Source organism: Anabas testudineus, chromosome 13 (assembly GCF_900324465.2).
Source record: "Anabas testudineus chromosome 13, fAnaTes1.2, whole genome shotgun sequence".
NCBI classification, from domain to species: Eukaryota; Metazoa; Chordata; class Actinopteri; order Anabantiformes; family Anabantidae; genus Anabas; species Anabas testudineus.
In genome coordinates this window covers 818,155-835,491 of record NC_046622.1, presented here as the reverse complement: position 1 = coordinate 835,491, position 17,337 = coordinate 818,155, and the positions used below count along the sequence as shown (strand labels likewise).

Genomic DNA, 17,337 nt, shown 5'->3' with positions numbered 1-17,337 from the left:
TGGCCGCATGTCGATGCCAAATGTCTTCACCAGTCAGAACTGGTGCACACACCTTGACGTGGACACACACACCTGGACGACTGAGAATCTTCACAGACAGCAGAGCCTGTGATCAACAGAGGTCAGAGGTCGAATACACCTGAGAGGGAATCATGATCAATCGTATGGTCACTGAGGTCTCGCTGAGCAACGAGCCCTCACCAACATTAAGGATGTCGGAGTCTGAGGAAGGAGCGGGTGGAGGAGGGGGAAGACCAGGAAGTTGTTTTATGTGAGTCGTCGTGACACAGGTGTTTGTGCAGGAGGCTGGATGTTGTTTCTGTTGAATAGAATTCTTCAGGTGTTGAATCATGCTGAGGTGAGCCCCAGTGCATGCTGGGAGGAAGTAAGTTGGACCATGTGTACAGGGACTGTGTGTGGGTGCTACATGAAGACACTGAGAGAATGTCACAACCTCTGTGTTGGAAAAGTAAAGGGATTGAGAAATGCCGTATCAGCACGGTTTCAGGAAGATTTATTTTTACTGTGACTTCTCGTTTCCTCCGTGTGACCACAGCTCCTGGTCTGGAGAATCGAGACTCTGATGAAGTAACGTGAGTCTGCAGCTGCAGTTTTGTGTTTCGATTCTGGCCCTGAACCAGCGACATATGAAACCTCATTAAACCCTCGACAGCAGCAGAAATCAAACCTCCGACTGCGAGGACTTCTCTTTTTCTGACCCACTGACCAGATTAAACACCACACACACCCTTCTAATGTCTGCAGCTGCTGATTCAGCTCCAGAACTTTCTCTCTAAGTTTCCACAGCTCAAACTGACCGGTTCCCCTCACGAGCTAATGGAAACACAGAGCTTTACGTCCTGGCTCCAGCGTTGAGACTCGAACTCACAGTTAACTTTCCAGGAACAAAGTGCCGATTTGAGATTTTTACTTCAGTTTGAAGGTCGTGCTTTAGAGAGAAACCCGTGGCTCTCCTCTGGCTGATGAATAATCTGTGTAGCTGTTTTCCACACTGTAACCTCAGCATCTTTTACATTTAGACATTTATCAGATGCTTTAATCCAAGTGAGGTACAAAGAAGAATATCACTTACAGAGCTCAGTGAGTGAGAGGGAGTTCAGGTAGACAAGTGTTGTTGAGTTGACCACTCTGTAGGTAAGAGTAAGGACTTTGAACCTGATGCAGCAGCTACAGGAAGCAGAGATCTGAACAGTGGTGTAACGTGTGAAAATGAGCCGTGCTGCTGCATTTTGGATCATCTGGAGGTTTGATGGAGCAGCTGGTAACACCATCAGTAAGACACTGCAGTAGTCAGGACTAGATATGACCAGAGACTGAATAATGAGTTGTATAGTCTGAAAGGTAGAGTCTGATGTTTGTGATGTTGAAAAGGACAAATCTACATGATGTGGAGACGGAGGAGATGTGGTTGGTGAAGTTTAGCAGATTTCCATGTTTGTTTGTTTGTTTGTTTGTTTGGTGAACAAACAAACAAACAAAAAACCTGACCAGATAAAGCTAAGAGAAAATTATGGAAACATTGTTGAGGAGCTCAGTTTTCTGACCCGTCGTTAACAGAGGGAGTCGCGGTCGGCACCGAAACGACAGACAGACAGGCTGGTTGTGTTTGTGTCTTTGAACAGTGCAGATACACTGGACACAGTTACGCAACAGCCCTGATGGAGATCAGAGAAAAACAGGGAAAATGAGCAGCAGTGGAACAGCTGTGATCAGATAAAGAATATCAGATGATGTCTCCACGGTACACCGACGAAAATAAAGACGTCCTCTGTCCGTCTGCCACACAGCTTCATGTCTGTTATCAAGTTAAGAATCTTTTATCTGTACACACACAGACCAGGTTACTGTTCTTAAAGCAGATGATACTTCAAACCTGCTTTCTGTGGACGATAACTATTAATCATACAGTCCTTATCGTAACCATGACCACTAATGTCCCATGCTTCTCATTGTAACCATGATATTTCTGTGAGCAGTATCGACACCCTAAAGACTTGGTGCAGTCCACATAATCACCTGGAGTTTTGCCAACATCTATTTACTTTAACCTTTATTTGACCCAGTGATGCTAACAAACCTTTTTAAAGAGAACATAGTTAAAGCACGAGTGTGTCCAACAAGACAAACGTGAAACTGACAGTTAGACTCTAAACTAGGCTTAAATAAGTCAAACAGAAGAGTTGGTGACGTGAAGAGAAGTTTCCAACGAACTTCAGAATCTAAAATAGTTGAAGTTCGAGTTTGGTTCTCTGCAGAAGGTTCAGACCTGCTGGAAAAACCAGCTGCTGCAGCTAAAGGGACAAAAACTGAGTGTGACGTCTGCAGAGGAACATGGAGAGGAGGAGGACAACGACAGGAGTGGACAGACTCTGTTGGACAGACTCTGGTGGACAGACTCTAGTGGACAGACTCTGTTGGACAGACTCTGGTGAACAGACTCTGGTGAACAGACTCTGGCGGACAGACTCTAGTGGACAGACTCTGGTGAACGGACTCTAGTGGACAGACTCTAGTGGACAGACTCTGGTGAACAGACTCTGGTGGACAGACTCTGTTGGACAGACTCTGGTGAACAGACTCTGGTGGACAGACTCTGGTGAACAGACTCTGGTGGACAGACTCTGGTGAACAGACTGGTGAACAGACTCTGGTGGACAGACTCTAGTGGACAGACTCTGGTGGACAGACTCTGGTGAACAGACTCTGGTGGACAGACTCTGGTGAACAGACTCTGGTGAACAGACTCTGGTGAACAGACTCTAGTGGACAGACTCTAGTGGACAGACTCTGGTGAACAGACTCTGGTGGACAGACTCTGGTGAACGGACTCTGGTGAACGGACTCTGGTGAACAGACTCTGGTGAACGGACTCTGGTGGACAGACTCTGGTGAACAGACTCTGGTGAACAGACTCTGGTGGACAGACTCTGGTGGACGGACTCTGGTGAACGGACTCTAGTGGACAGACTCTAGTGAACAGACTCTAGTGGACAGACTCTGGTGAACAGACTCTGGTGGACAGACTCTGGTGGACAGACTCTGGTGAACAGACTCTGGTGGACAGACTCTAGTGGACAGACTCTGGTGAACAGACTCTGGTGAACAGACTCTGGTGGACAGACTCTGGTGAACAGACTGGTGAACAGACTCTGGTGGACAGACTCTAGTGGACAGACTCTGGTGGACAGACTCTGGTGAACAGACTCTGGTGGACAGACTCTGGTGAACAGACTCTGGTGAACAGACTCTAGTGGACAGACTCTAGTGGACAGACTCTGGTGAACAGACTCTGGTGGACAGACTCTGGTGAACGGACTCTGGTGAACGGACTCTGGTGAACAGACTCTGGTGAACGGACTCTGGTGGACAGACTCTGGTGAACAGACTCTGGTGGACAGACTCTGGTGAACAGACTCTGGTGAACAGACTCTGGTGGACAGACTCTGGTGGACGGACTCTGGTGAACGGACTCTAGTGGACAGACTCTAGTGAACAGACTCTAGTGGACAGACTCTGGTGAACAGACTCTGGTGGACAGACTCTGGTGGACAGACTCTAGTGGACAGACTCTAGTGGACAGACTCTGGTGGACAGACTCTGGTGAACAGACTCTGGTGGACAGACTCTAGTGGACAGACTCTGGTGAACAGACTCTGGTGGACAGACTCTGGTGGACAGACTCTGGTGAACGGACTCTAGTGAACAGACTCTGGTGGACAGACTCTGGTGGACAGACTCTGGTGAACGGACTCTAGTGGACAGACTCTGGTGAACGGACTCTGGTGGACAGACTCTGGTGAACAGACTCTGGTGAACAGACTCTGGTGGACAGACTCTGGTGGACGGACTCTGGTGAACGGACTCTAGTGGACAGACTCTAGTGAACAGACTCTAGTGGACAGACTCTGGTGAACAGACTCTGGTGGACAGACTCTGGTGGACAGACTCTAGTGGACAGACTCTAGTGGACAGACTCTGGTGGACAGACTCTGGTGAACAGACTCTGGTGGACAGACTCTAGTGGACAGACTCTGGTGAACAGACTCTGGTGGACAGACTCTGGTGGACAGACTCTGGTGAACGGACTCTAGTGAACAGACTCTGGTGGACAGACTCTGGTGGACAGACTCTGGTGAACGGACTCTAGTGGACAGACTCTGGTGAACGGACTCTGGTGGACAGACTCTGGTGAACGGACTCTGGTGGACAGACTCTAGTGGACAGACTCTAGTGAACAGACTCTGGTGAACGGACTCTGGTGAACAGACTCTGGTGGACAGACTCTGGTGGACAGACTCTGGTGAACGGACTCTAGTGGACAGACTCTAGTGAACAGACTCTAGTGGACAGACTCTGGTGAACAGACTCTGGTGGACAGACTCTGGTGGACAGACTCTAGTGGACAGACTCTAGTGGACAGACTCTGGTGGACAGACTCTAGTGAACAGACTCTGGTGGACAGACTCTAGTGGACAGACTCTAGTGGACAGACTCTGGTGGACAGACTCTGGTGAACAGACTCTGGTGGACAGACTCTAGTGGACAGACTCTGGTGAACAGACTCTGGTGGACAGACTCTGGTGGACAGACTCTGGTGAACGGACTCTAGTGGACAGACTCTGGTGAACGGACTCTGGTGAACAGACTCTGGTGGACAGACTCTGGTGAACGGACTCTGGTGAACGGACTCTGGTGGACAGACTCTGGTGAACGGACTCTGGTGGACGGACTCTGGTGGACAGACTGGTGAACAGACTCTGGTGGACAGACTCTAGTGGACAGACTCTGGTGAACGGACTCTAGTGAACAGACTCTGGTGGACAGACTCTGGTGAACGGACTCTAGTGGACAGACTCTGGTGAACGGACTCTGGTGGACAGACTCTGGTGAACGGACTCTGGTGGACAGACTCTAGTGGACAGACTCTGGTGAACAGACTCTGGTGGACAGACTCTGGTGGACAGACTCTGGTGAACGGACTCTAGTGGACAGACTCTGGTGAACGGACTCTGGTGAACGGACTCTGGTGAACAGACTCTGGTGGACAGACTCTGGTGAACGGACTCTGGTGAACGGACTCTGGTGGACAGACTCTGGTGAACGGACTCTGGTGGACGGACTCTGGTGGACAGACTGGTGAACAGACTCTGGTGGACAGACTCTAGTGGACAGACTCTGGTGAACGGACTCTAGTGAACAGACTCTGGTGGACAGACTCTGGTGAACGGACTCTAGTGGACAGACTCTGGTGAACGGACTCTGGTGGACAGACTCTGGTGAACGGACTCTGGTGGACAGACTCTAGTGGACAGACTCTAGTGAACAGACTCTGGTGAACGGACTCTGGTGAACGGACTCTGGTGGACAGACTCTGGTGGACAGACTCTGGTGAACGGACTCTAGTGGACAGACTCTGGTGGACAGACTCTGGTGAACGGACTCTGGTGAACGGACTCTGGTGGACGGACTCTAGTGGACAGACTCTGGTGAACAGACTCTGGTGGACAGACTCTGGTGGACAGACTCTGGTGAACGGACTCTAGTGGACAGACTCTGGTGAACGGACTCTGGTGAACGGACTCTGGTGAACGGACTCTGGTGAACAGACTCTGGTGGACAGACTCTGGTGAACAGACTCTGGTGGACAGACTCTGGTGAACGGACTCTGGTGAACGGACTCTGGTGGACAGACTCTAGTGGACAGACTCTGGTGAACGGACTCTAGTGAACAGACTCTGGTGGACAGACTCTGGTGAACGGACTCTAGTGGACAGACTCTGGTGGACAGACTCTAGTGAACAGACTCTGGTGAACGGACTCTAGTGAACAGACTCTGGTGGACAGACTCTGGTGAACGGACTCTGGTGGACAGACTCTGGTGAACGGACTCTGGTGGACAGACTCTAGTGGACAGACTCTAGTGAACAGACTCTGGTGAACGGACTCTGGTGAACAGACTCTGGTGGACAGACTCTGGTGGACAGACTCTGGTGAACGGACTCTAGTGGACAGACTCTGGTGAACAGACTGGTGAACAGACTCTGGTGGACAGACTCTGGTGGACAGACTCTGGTGAACGGACTCTAGTGGACAGACTCTAGTGAACAGACTCTAGTGGACAGACTCTGGTGAACAGACTCTGGTGGACAGACTCTGGTGGACAGACTCTGGTGAACAGACTCTGGTGGACAGACTCTGGTGGACAGACTCTGGTGAACAGACTCTGGTGAACAGACTCTGGTGGACAGACTCTGGTGGACAGACTCTGGTGAACAGACTCTAGTGGACAGACTCTAGTGAACAGACTCTGGTGGACAGACTCTGGTGGACAGACTCTGGTGAACGGACTCTAGTGGACAGACTCTGGTGAACAGACTGTAGTGAACAGACTCTGGTGAACGGACTCTGGTGAACAGACTCTGGTGAACAGACTCTGGTGAACGGACTCTGGTGAACAGACTCTGGTGAACGGACTCTGGTGAACAGACTCTGGTGAACGGACTCTGGTGAACAGACTGTAGTGAACAGACTCTAGTGGACAGACTCTGGTGGACAGACTCTAGTGGACAGACTCTGGTGAACGGACTCTGGTGAACAGACTGTAGTGAACAGACTCCGTTGGACAGACTCTGGTGGACAGACTCTAGTGAACAGACTCTGGTGAACAGACTCTGGTGGACAGACTCTGGTGAACAGACTCCGTTGGACAGACTCTGGTGGACAGACTCTAGTGAACAGACTCTGGTGAACAGACTCTGGTGGACAGACTCTGGTGAACAGACTGTAGTGGACAGACTCTGGTGAACAGACTCTGGTGGACGGACTCTGGTGGACATCGAACGTGTTGTGTGATTAGTTTTAGTGACGGAGTGTGTTGAAACAACAGTTACTGAGCTTTGTGTCCTCACTTTTGTGAGTGTGTGATGATTACCAGTCAAAGGAATGTACACACTCACACTCACACACACACTCACACACACACACTCACACACACACACACACTCACACACACACACACACACACACCGTGACTGGGAAGAAGTTCTCTTAAAAATACTGAGTACTGTGTACTTACCAATTCAATACTCAAGTAGAAGTTTGTGTGTGTGTGTGTGTGTGTGTGTGTGTGTGTGTGTGAGTGTGTGTGTGTGTGTGTGTGTGTGTGAGTGTGTGTGTGTGTGAGTGTGTGTGTGAGTGTGTGAGTGTGTGTCGTCTTTTAGTCACCCCCCCCCCCCCCCCCTCAAGTCCCTCCCCCACCTCGGTCTCTCTTCGGCCACTCGCTGTTACGCACCAGCGGAGCGCGCACACGCTGCCGAGCTGCTTCGTCTCTCTGCACCACGACCTGACGGAGCGCGTCCACCCGGGTTCTGCTGACAGCCTGAGCCGCCGAACCGGCACCATGACTCCCTGCAGTGAGTAAAGCGACAGCAGCAGATGTGTGTTGGTCTGATTGTGGTGTGTTGGTCCGAACTAACTGGTCGTTAGAGAGAAACGGATCCAGTTCGTGTTCCCGTTTTTATTCTGTAACCAGTAAAAACTGTAAAAACCTGCTCCTGTTGTCTCCTCTGCGCCTCAGCTGCACTGAGCTTCTGTGTTTTGGTTTTTGTCGGACGTGCTGCAGGTCTGGGTTCAGGTCCGTGGTGGATTAGAGGTTTGAAGGACAGCTGAGGTCAGCCTGGTCCTGGTCCTTTGGTTGAACTCGGACTTTGCAGAGTTTTGTTGCTGAGTGACAGACGGTGCGTTTGAGGCAGCAGGAAACTGATTAACAGAGTCAGGGTGAGATTGTCTCAGATAAAAGGACCAAAGGTTCTCCACCTTCAGCTCAGGGCGTCGGGGTGGAGTGTTGATGTGTAACTACCTCCATCAGGTCCATCAGGTCCATCAGGTCCATGCCTGTCCATGTCTGTGCAGAACTTCTTCTTGGTTCAGTAGCTCTGGTTTCAGAACAATAACACGGCTGAAAATGATCCACGCTGTGGAAACAGCAGTTTGACTACTCAGCAGAATCTCCCTCCTCCAGCTGTACACCACTAGTGTTCTCTGAGAAAACCTCAGCTGGTTCAGTACTGTGCTGGTTCTGGACCATCAGACTGGACAGAACAGTCCCCTCACCCTGCCTCGGACAGACAGAACCCTGGAACAACAAGGTCCTCGCTGCTGCTCACCATAAAAACAACTGATGGAGACAGAGAGGAGCAGGACAACGTTTCCCCGGCTCAGGTCTCTGTGGTCTGGACCAGTCTCTCGGCTGCGCTGCGTTCGCTGACACGTTGTTTAAATTTGTGCAGCCCAGTGAGTCAGCCAGGTCCACGTCCACTTTGTCCTCTCAGATCTCTGCAGAGTCTGGTGGATGGGCTTTAATTAGAGGAATGAATGAACCCAGACAGGAAGAGAATCAGTACTTGGTGTAAAGAAAAAACTAGAACCAGCCCCCCACCTGCTCCGCCCCTCTACGTTTTCACTTGCTGACTGGCACATTTTAACTTCCTGCTCAACTTCTGCTTCTGTCTGGACTCAGGAACTTGTTTGACCTTTGACCTCTGCACTGTCGGTCATCTGTAATGTTGGGGATGTCGGCTTTATTTACAGTAAACGCATCATTTAGTCATGTGACCAGTGAAGCTCGATCTGATTCAGGCACAAATAAAAATACTTGTTGGTTCCTGCTCGAGCTTCCTCCTCAGCTCCGGGTGGATTTCTGGTTCCTCTCCGGTCTGAAGGACTAAGAACTGATGCTAACAGCTTTTACTGGACCCACGGTGACGTAGACACCAGATGGACGTGGGACAGAAAAGTCAGTGTCTTGTTCTTTGTGTTAATATTTACATCACACACAGGATTAGACGTTGGTCAGTAAAAGGTTTACGACCACTCTGCCGACAGAGAAGAACAGACAAACGATAAAGAAATAAATGACTAAATAAAACCTCACTGTGGAGTCCTGCTGCTTTCTCCTTGTTCCAAATGTCAGTGGGATGAGACCAAACCACAGGAGACCAGGTTCCAGCATGAAAAGGTTCAGGCCTGGATGGTTCATGGACCCGTGGCGCACACACAGCAGCAGAGCTGTAAGCAGCTGTTGTATTTCTTTAATGACTTTTTTATTAGTATCTCTGTGGTTGATCAGCGTCGGACGACCTCGATCGTGTTCTCACTGAAACGTGTGCTTTGAGTTTCCTAAATATGAGTCGTGGTTTGTTGGCACAACAAAATATTCTGAGTAGAAAAAATGAAGATGTCGAGGTGCTGAGACACCGACATGAAAAAATATGTGAACAGATATTTCAGTGTTTTCTGTTTAACTGTGTGATAATCCTGCAGCTCTCTGCAGTAAACTGTCCCTTCAGAGCAGCAGCAGTGGAACTGGTTGAGCAACACCTGAATCTGCTGATGATGCAGGTGAAGGTTTATGTTTCGGTGTCAGATGAGTTTGGGAGCAGACGTCTGTGACGTCTGTTTGTCGGACGCTGAGGATTTACAGAGCTGGAGCTGAAACGTCCGGAAAGACATGAATCACACATGGCTGTCTCCCACAGTTGAGTTCTGACTGGAAATAAAAACATCTTTAATCGAGTCATCATCTTTGTAAAATATTGGTAATACTAATAATGGAACTGAGGCCACAGTGTTTTAAGAACCACCGGAAATAAAAACACACAATTCAACACAATGAGCTTTCTGCCAACACAGGTTGATTCTGGCTGTGTCTCTATGGACCCATCCACCTCCATGTTTGGATCGCTCCACCTTTCCTCCCGATGAAGTATTTGAGTCTTGTTGTCTGCGAGCGTCAGATCCACATTCTGACTTCAGGGAAACGATAAGACGACTTTCTGCAGAACATCTGTTTTCCTTCACGTGTTTGGCTGAGTCCACTGTTTGTACTTAATGAAGGACAGATGCAGTGTGGGTAACTGTGGCATCCATCACAGCAGACTCGTGTTCTCTGAGCAGAGCTCTGCTGGTGTCCTACAGGTGAGGATTCAGACGTGTGCTCAGAGACGCTTCTACCACTTAATGACACAGAGTTCACTGACTGTAGTTTCTGCACACACAGCATTAGTTCTTGTTAATGGAGCAGCAGCATCCAGAACAAGATGCGTCACAAAGAAAACTTCCTCTCTACCTGTAGGCTGCGACTTTCTCTCGGTGTGAGGACACCTCCGGAGCTCATACACATGTTAATAACATGCTCTGACTCCTCCTCCTAAAACACTAAAGTTGTGTCATGTTTGTTTTTTGTGGCCGTGTAGGAATGTTTTCCTGCTCTGACACGCTCAGTAAATCATTCAGATAATGTGATCATCAACTTCAAATCAATCAAATCTACCGTGGAGCTCTGAGGGTTTCGAGTGAAAGTCAGATTGTGCTGGTACCCGCATCGTTCCGCTCATCTGTCATCAGGCTGCAGGCACACTGCTGTTATTCCAGCAAAGTCTGTGTGTGCGTGTCCAGACTGTTAAACCTCTGTCACTAAGTCTGCTCATATGAGGCTGGAACAGAGGAGGTTCTGAGCAGAACCTCAGTGGTCACGTAGTTCATAATGTCACAGCCTCAGCAGAGAAGCAGTTGTTCTGCATGTTCTGACAGCTGCTTCAGCCACAATTCTGTATTACCAATAATTATGTTTGTCAGAGCGGAGGAAAAGTAGAAACCTTTACAGCTGATTACCGTCGTGGTAACAGCTGCCTGCACTCTGCTCCCTGTGATCATTTTAAAGACAGAATCAATCACCATGAATCTGAGACGTCACAGAGAGGAGGCTGACGGGACTTTGGAGCCACTAAAACTCTCCCTTATCAAAGCGGCTCAGCTTTTATCAGTGACGATGGGTCCTCACTGGAACAGACTGGTCTCATCAGTCCCTGTGCAGCTGTCTCACTTTAACAATGTCAGATTGAACATGTAGCACCGCTGCTCAGGTGCTAATGGGACAAACATGGGATTTTAGCAACAGCATGAGATTTGTTGTTGTTCTGGAGTAAAAGTACTAGTACACTGTAAAAGTTGTACTAGTACACTGTAAACGTCGAACTAGTACACTGTAAACGTCGTACTAGTACACTGTAAACGTCGTACTAGTACACTGTAAACGTCGTACTAGTAAACTGTAAACGTCGTACTAGTACACTGTAAACGCCGTACTAGTACACTGTAAACGTCGTACTAGTAAACTGTAAACGTCGTACTAGTACACTGTAAACGTCGTACTAGTAAACTGTAAACGTCGTACTAGTACACTGTAAACGCCGTACTAGTAAACTGTAAACGTCGTACTAGTACACTGTAAACGTCGTACTAGTAAACTGTAAACGTCGTACTAGTAAACTGTAAACGTCGTACTAGTACACTGTAAACGTCGTACTAGTAAACTGTAAACGTCGTACTAGTACACTGTAAACGTCGTACTAGTAAACTGTAAATGTCGTACTAGTACACTGTAAACGTCGTACTAGTAAACTGTAAACGTCGTACTAGTACACTGTAAACGTCGTACTAGTACACTGTAAACGTCGTACTAGTACACTGTAAACGTCGTACTAGTAAACTGTAAATGTCGTACTAGTACACTGTAAACGTCGTACTAGTACACTGTAAACGTCGTACTAGTACACTGTAAACGTCGTACTAGTAAACTGTAAACGTCGTACTAGTACACTGTAAACGTCGTACTAGTACACTGTAAATGCTTCCTGTCAGCGCCCTGTTTGCTGATATAAGCCGTTGTTGAATCAGAGGGTTGAACAACGTGTCCTGTCAGTGCACGAGCTCGCTGCACTTACACAAACAGGCGAGTCTCTGAAGAATGTGCACAAGGAGCTTCTTTACCTCATGAACTTATTTCATTTGTAATTTTTAACTGTGACAGCAGCTGAGATAGAAAGAAGAGAAGCTGTGATCAGTCCTCGTGTTACTGGTCTGTAGTAAAGCAGTAGTTGGGTAGTAATGATTACACACTGTTGATCTTTATGAACATCATTAATAACTCAGAACCTGTTTTTGCACAACATGCCGCTAATTCACACTCATGTTAATTCATGGAACTGACAGAAACGAACTTCTATTGGTCTATAAATTGACCAATATAAAAAACATTTTAGTGAATTCGGGGCCTGATGAACTCTGACCTGAGTCTGCAGCTCTGTGGGAAAATGTGCTGTTGGTGGTTGAGAGACGTTGAGAAACGAGTGAAGAGAAGAGTCCACTTATCATTCCAGTGAGTTACCAGCAGATTCCTGCTCTCAGACTGTGTGTAAACACAACACGGGTCATCTGACCACGTCTTTGTCCTTCTGTGGAACAAAGACATTGTTCAGCAGAAGGAACAAATTACAACGAGAAACTCGGATCAAAAAACTAACTGGCACAAAATCAGTTTGACCTGAAATGACCCACCTACAGAGGTCGTTAGGTAAATTTAGCATGTGTCTCAACAACTCATCGACTTGTTGACCTGTGGTTTATCAGACTCAGCTGCTTGTTGTTCAAACTTCCACATGGTTGACACATGATGAGCGGGAATCCAAGTTAAATCCAGAATCCTCAGAGCGATTATTCCTGTAGGTTCTGTTCATATGTCTGAGTCCCGCTCATGGACACACTCGGTTCAGAAACATGTTGAACAGGTAAGTAAACCCTGAAGCAGAGTGTGTGTGTATTTTGGTGACTGTGTTCTTAGACTGTTCCTGGATCAGTTTAGATCCACAGTCGCGGTTCTGTAACAGAAAAGACTGTTTGTTGGTCTTGAACCAGAACCACCAGCTTTCCTGAAGCTTTACCAAACGGGTTGGGACTCTGGAGGTGAACTCGAGTCCCTGTTGTGACAGCTGTGGGCTGGGACTGCAGGACCACGACCTGTGTTTTCTGTGCAGCTCACATCTTATACAGGAGGAACAGGTAATTACAGATACAGGTACATTCTCACCTGTGATGATTCACACGTGTGAGTTGGTCAGTGAGCTAAAAATAGGTGTGATGAGAAAGTGGGAGCAGGATGTCAGCGATGAGCTGTCGCCTCCTTTTATGAATTGATTCCTGTTTTTAGGTTCGAGTGACTGATTGTTCTCACTGTTTCCGGCAGGAGATGTGCATCAGCTGATTATCAGTGCAGCCATTAGTCATGAAACGCACACGCTGGAGGTCAAGGCTGAGCTTTGTGCCCCCCTCTGATTGGATATCTGCTTCTCTTCCTGGTTTCCTAGTCAATGTTTTGGGTTGCAACCTGTTCACCTTCACATGACGTCAAAATGACACGTTCACGTGTGTTTGTGTTGACATTAGTTTGTCAAACAGTGGCAAGAAAAAGTATGTGAAATAGAATTTCCTGGTTTTCTGCAGTAATTTGTGATAAAATTTGATCTGATCTTCATCTAAACCAAGAGTATTAACAAAGTTAATAACTGGCTGACCCCCCCACTTGTATTCAATTATCTAATATATCTATTCTGTCGTTGCTCATTGCTGATGGAAACGTCTTGTTCAGACATTTGGACTGGCTCAGGTTCATGTGTACAGCACCTTTGACTCTTGTTTTTGGACTTTTCCTGTTTTCTGATAGGAAGCTGGGTCGTGTGTGACGTGCACGGCTGCATCGTGTAGAGATCCGAGAGGTGTGTGCTCATCTGCGAGTCTGTGTAACCTTAGACTTTACAGTAGATGTGCAGCTTTTCTTGGAGCTGCAGAGACATTCGTAATGATTCGTTCCCTGATCATAAACGTATATTTTAGATTTTCTCAAATTAAAAATAATTTAGTAATGTTGTTAATAAAATAGCCAAAACCAGTGAAAAGTCCCCAGAGCTCAGTTTGTCTGAATCCAAAACTTCATAAGGCTCCAGTCTGCTGGGACTCGAACTCACAACCAACTGCCACACTGGGACACAGAACATTCAAGTTTCTTCACTGTGCCAAGGAGAAAATTCAGAAGTTGATGCAGTAAGACCTAAACACTGAAGTAGAGCTGCCACTTTTACACTAGAGTCCAGACTCAAACTCAGCAGAACCTGCAGAGAATCTGAACTCTGTAGTTCTGTGAACGTCTGGTCCTCTGCTACAGGACGATCTGGTAACAGACTCTGCTCAGTGTGGGAACAGAGTTCTTTCTGAAATTGATCATTTCTGGACAGTTCGTCCTCGTGGTTAAGTAGAAATGCTCAGAGAAGCTGAACATTCATGTTCTGACGGCTGTCGTGGTGTTTTACTGCAGCTCAGGGCTCCAACATCACATATTTAATGAGAAAGGCTGAAGACGGTTGGTAACTCACCAAACAAGCCAACAACCACTTTGGCTGAGTCAGCACAGTTCTGGTTTATGAGACTCGGAGTTACTGCGCGTTAAGAAATGTCCAGTCTCTGATCTGGTGGTGGTTTTGAGGCTTTAACAAGAAAACTGTGTCCAGATGCCAAAATTCACCACACAGAGCAGGGAGGGTGTGGGTTTGGCTCCAGAGGGAAAATCTTCACCAGGGTTAAACTAAGAATCCATAAATCATTTTGAAACGTGTTTGACAGCAGTGGTTCTCTCACTTGTTGACTTGTAGCTTGGTGTTAACAAAGCTTTGTCTGTTTGAGACTGAAGACGGTTCATCTCACACATGGGATGACCGGCCGACAAATAGCTGAAACAGGAACAGGCGCTGAGCATCAGGTTCTGTAAAGACTCTGTAAAGAAGGTGACATGTCTTCAAGTCCAGTTGTCACTGAACGGCACCTTTGGGTTCAGCTTGGAACAAAAAACACCAAACAGCACAACCAAGTGGCCGGTTTTGTTTATAGGGACATCTCAGTGGATGTAGCTGTTAATTACCAGCTACATCAGGAGGAAGCCATGTGACAGTGAAGGTCACAGTGGGATCACCTGGAGCTGGGGGTCAGATTCTGGAGGAGTCCAGCAGCGTCACAGTGCTAAGAACAACTAAAATACCGAGCTGCCAGAGCACAGAGCACAGAGCCGCGCTGGTGTTGTGGTGTTTGTGAGTGGACCACGCCCAGCGCTGAGGGCACAGACCTGGGAGTCCTCTGTTCTGTCGTCAGACTATCGCTGTCCTTTCCGCTCCCATTGTTTGTGTCCAGGAGCTTCCGCGATGCCCTGAGACCCTCTTGAAGAAAACAGGTTGTGTGTGAGGGCCGCTGGGCTCTGCGTGGGTTTCCTGAGCCTGCCGCTGGGACTGCTGGGTATTTATGGAACCACCACCACTGAATCACTTCCCACTTCACCCTGTAGCAGTGTGTGTTTTCACTAGTGCTCTTACTGTATGTGTGTGTGAGACTGGAAACCAACAACAACATCCTCTCCCAGTCCACACACACACACACACACACACACACAATGACAACCAAAATCCCAATCACAATTCCTGTAAGTGTGACAACAGTCTGCCTTTTTCCCACTGTAAACTTCCCGGAACGTGAACCTTGGAGATCCTAACTTCTTTGGTTTAAGGTTCCAGTTTTTAAGAAAAACCCCAAATCTTCACCTGGTCACTGTCATTCTACTCTTTAATGTTCAGCCAGGTGAGTCCCCTCAACGTACTTAACAACCAGTGACCATCCAGTGTTAGAAGAAGAGCTAAAAACCCGTTCACAGGTCAATCAGATAGAGCCACGGTCTAGTTTTGACACTATATTCTCAATTGCAGTCAATTATTTTCCTTAGAAACATTATTTTCTTTAGTGATCAATTTCTAGTTGAATAAAATGAATGAGACTAGTGAAGAGTTTCAGAATATTCTAAACATTTGTCTGAATGAACACAGTTCAGTGTTTTGTGCTTTAACATTTCAAATTTGATAAAACCATAAAAAGGACTTTTAATAACGATCTAAACGATGAATCAATCATCAGTCCACAGAGATGATTTCAGCTTTAGATCACTGGATGGTTTCTGGGAGTCAACAGGGGCCAATAACACATTTTTGCTCTGGGGCGTCGAGGAGGGTGCTCCGGCCCTTTATTAAAAAAAATAAAAGATGTACTAAAATGAAAGTCCTTTATTATAATGCTGTGATCTTTATGTTTCCAACTGAGCAGCTGAGTTTTTTATTCCATTGTTATTATTCTTTGTTCCAAAGTGTGTTCTGAGGGGCAGTAAGAAGCAGTTCATGTTCAAATCCAAAACCACTGTTAACAAATAGTATCTTCATGTTTCTTTAAGACTGTTTTAATTTGATCAGAAAAATAATTCTTCAATGTCAAACTCTACATCTACATGACACAAAACGGAGGGCAGAGGCTGGGCCTGTCATCGTAGTTTAATGTTTTCTGATTTATTAGTTTCACTAATCTAAGACATGTCTCCTCCTGCTCGGCCTCAACATCCTGTCTCCACTGCTGGTTTCAAATAAATCCTCCAAGATAAGGTTTGGATCTGAAGCTGTGAGATAAGAGTGTGAAGAGTCAGCCAGCAACTCAGCACCAATTAAATCCACTCAGTCCAGTTAAACTCTGTCACTATTTGCTTGTTTAAATGTGTCGTGATCAGAGTAAGATCTGGTTTGAGCCTTGAGGCAGATCTGTATTTAATCAGTAAGACGTTTTCTGGGAATCATTACAGTGACCCACAGAGCTGATCTGTTAATATTTGATGACTTTATGTCTTTATCACTGGGTGAGACCTGCGCTGGGGAGCGGCTTTGTCAGTGACCTGATCTACCTGATATGTCAGGTTACAAGGTGAAATCCTTGTCCAGGTGTCAAACTGTGTGTACAGTCCAACGTCAGACCTGTTGCTATAGTTACCTGCAGGTTCGTACACCTGTGACTTGGAGTGAAGGTTCCTCACAGAGGAAGTGTGAAGGATCCTTGTGGTTCTCGGGTCAAACAGCACCTGTCGGTGCCTATAAGCGAGACTCCAGGTTAAACTTTACCCACTGGACTCGCTGCTGTTGGGTGTGAGCAAAGTTTCACAATAAGTTTCTGAGGGTCAGTTGGTCGACGACTTTCTCGCCCTACGACTACGTCTCTAACTTTGTCCTTGACTTACTCTAGTACCGTACATTACTGACGCCACTGCCCAGCTGCACGGGACAGTTTGAACTGAGCAAGGTGACTGTGATTCCCACTGGTTGTAAGGACGCAACACTGGACTGAGGAGTTTAAAGCGACACCTCCTGTGTCCCCGTACTGAACCGAACCGGGCATTTTTCATGGGAGGAGGCGGATGTGCTTCCATACGTCACCGCAGTGTGTGTTTCAGTGTGTTATCTAACGGCTGTCATGCAGTGTAAGTGTCTCGGTCTTATCAGCAGCTCAGCAGAAGACTAAACTTATTAACTCAGGAAGTATCTGAAATGCAAAACTTCCTTCATCACTGTTTTT

General features: G+C 47.3%; 1 protein-coding gene across 2 annotated transcripts in view; it reads left to right on the top strand.

The window, feature by feature from the left end:
• The window catches only part of LOC113168841 (tumor necrosis factor alpha-induced protein 2-like), a 37,092-nt gene that overhangs the window by 2,561 nt on the left and 17,194 nt on the right, over positions 1 to 17,337 (top strand). Inside the window, exon 1 of one of the 2 annotated variants that reach the window (XM_026369875.1) lies at positions 7,285 to 7,433. The exons of the other annotated variant lie outside the window; for it this stretch is intronic. The gene's annotated coding sequence lies outside the window, so the exon portion shown is untranslated. Of the gene's footprint in view, positions 1 to 7,284; positions 7,434 to 17,337 lie in introns of those variants that run through there. 2 annotated transcript variants of the gene reach the window in all.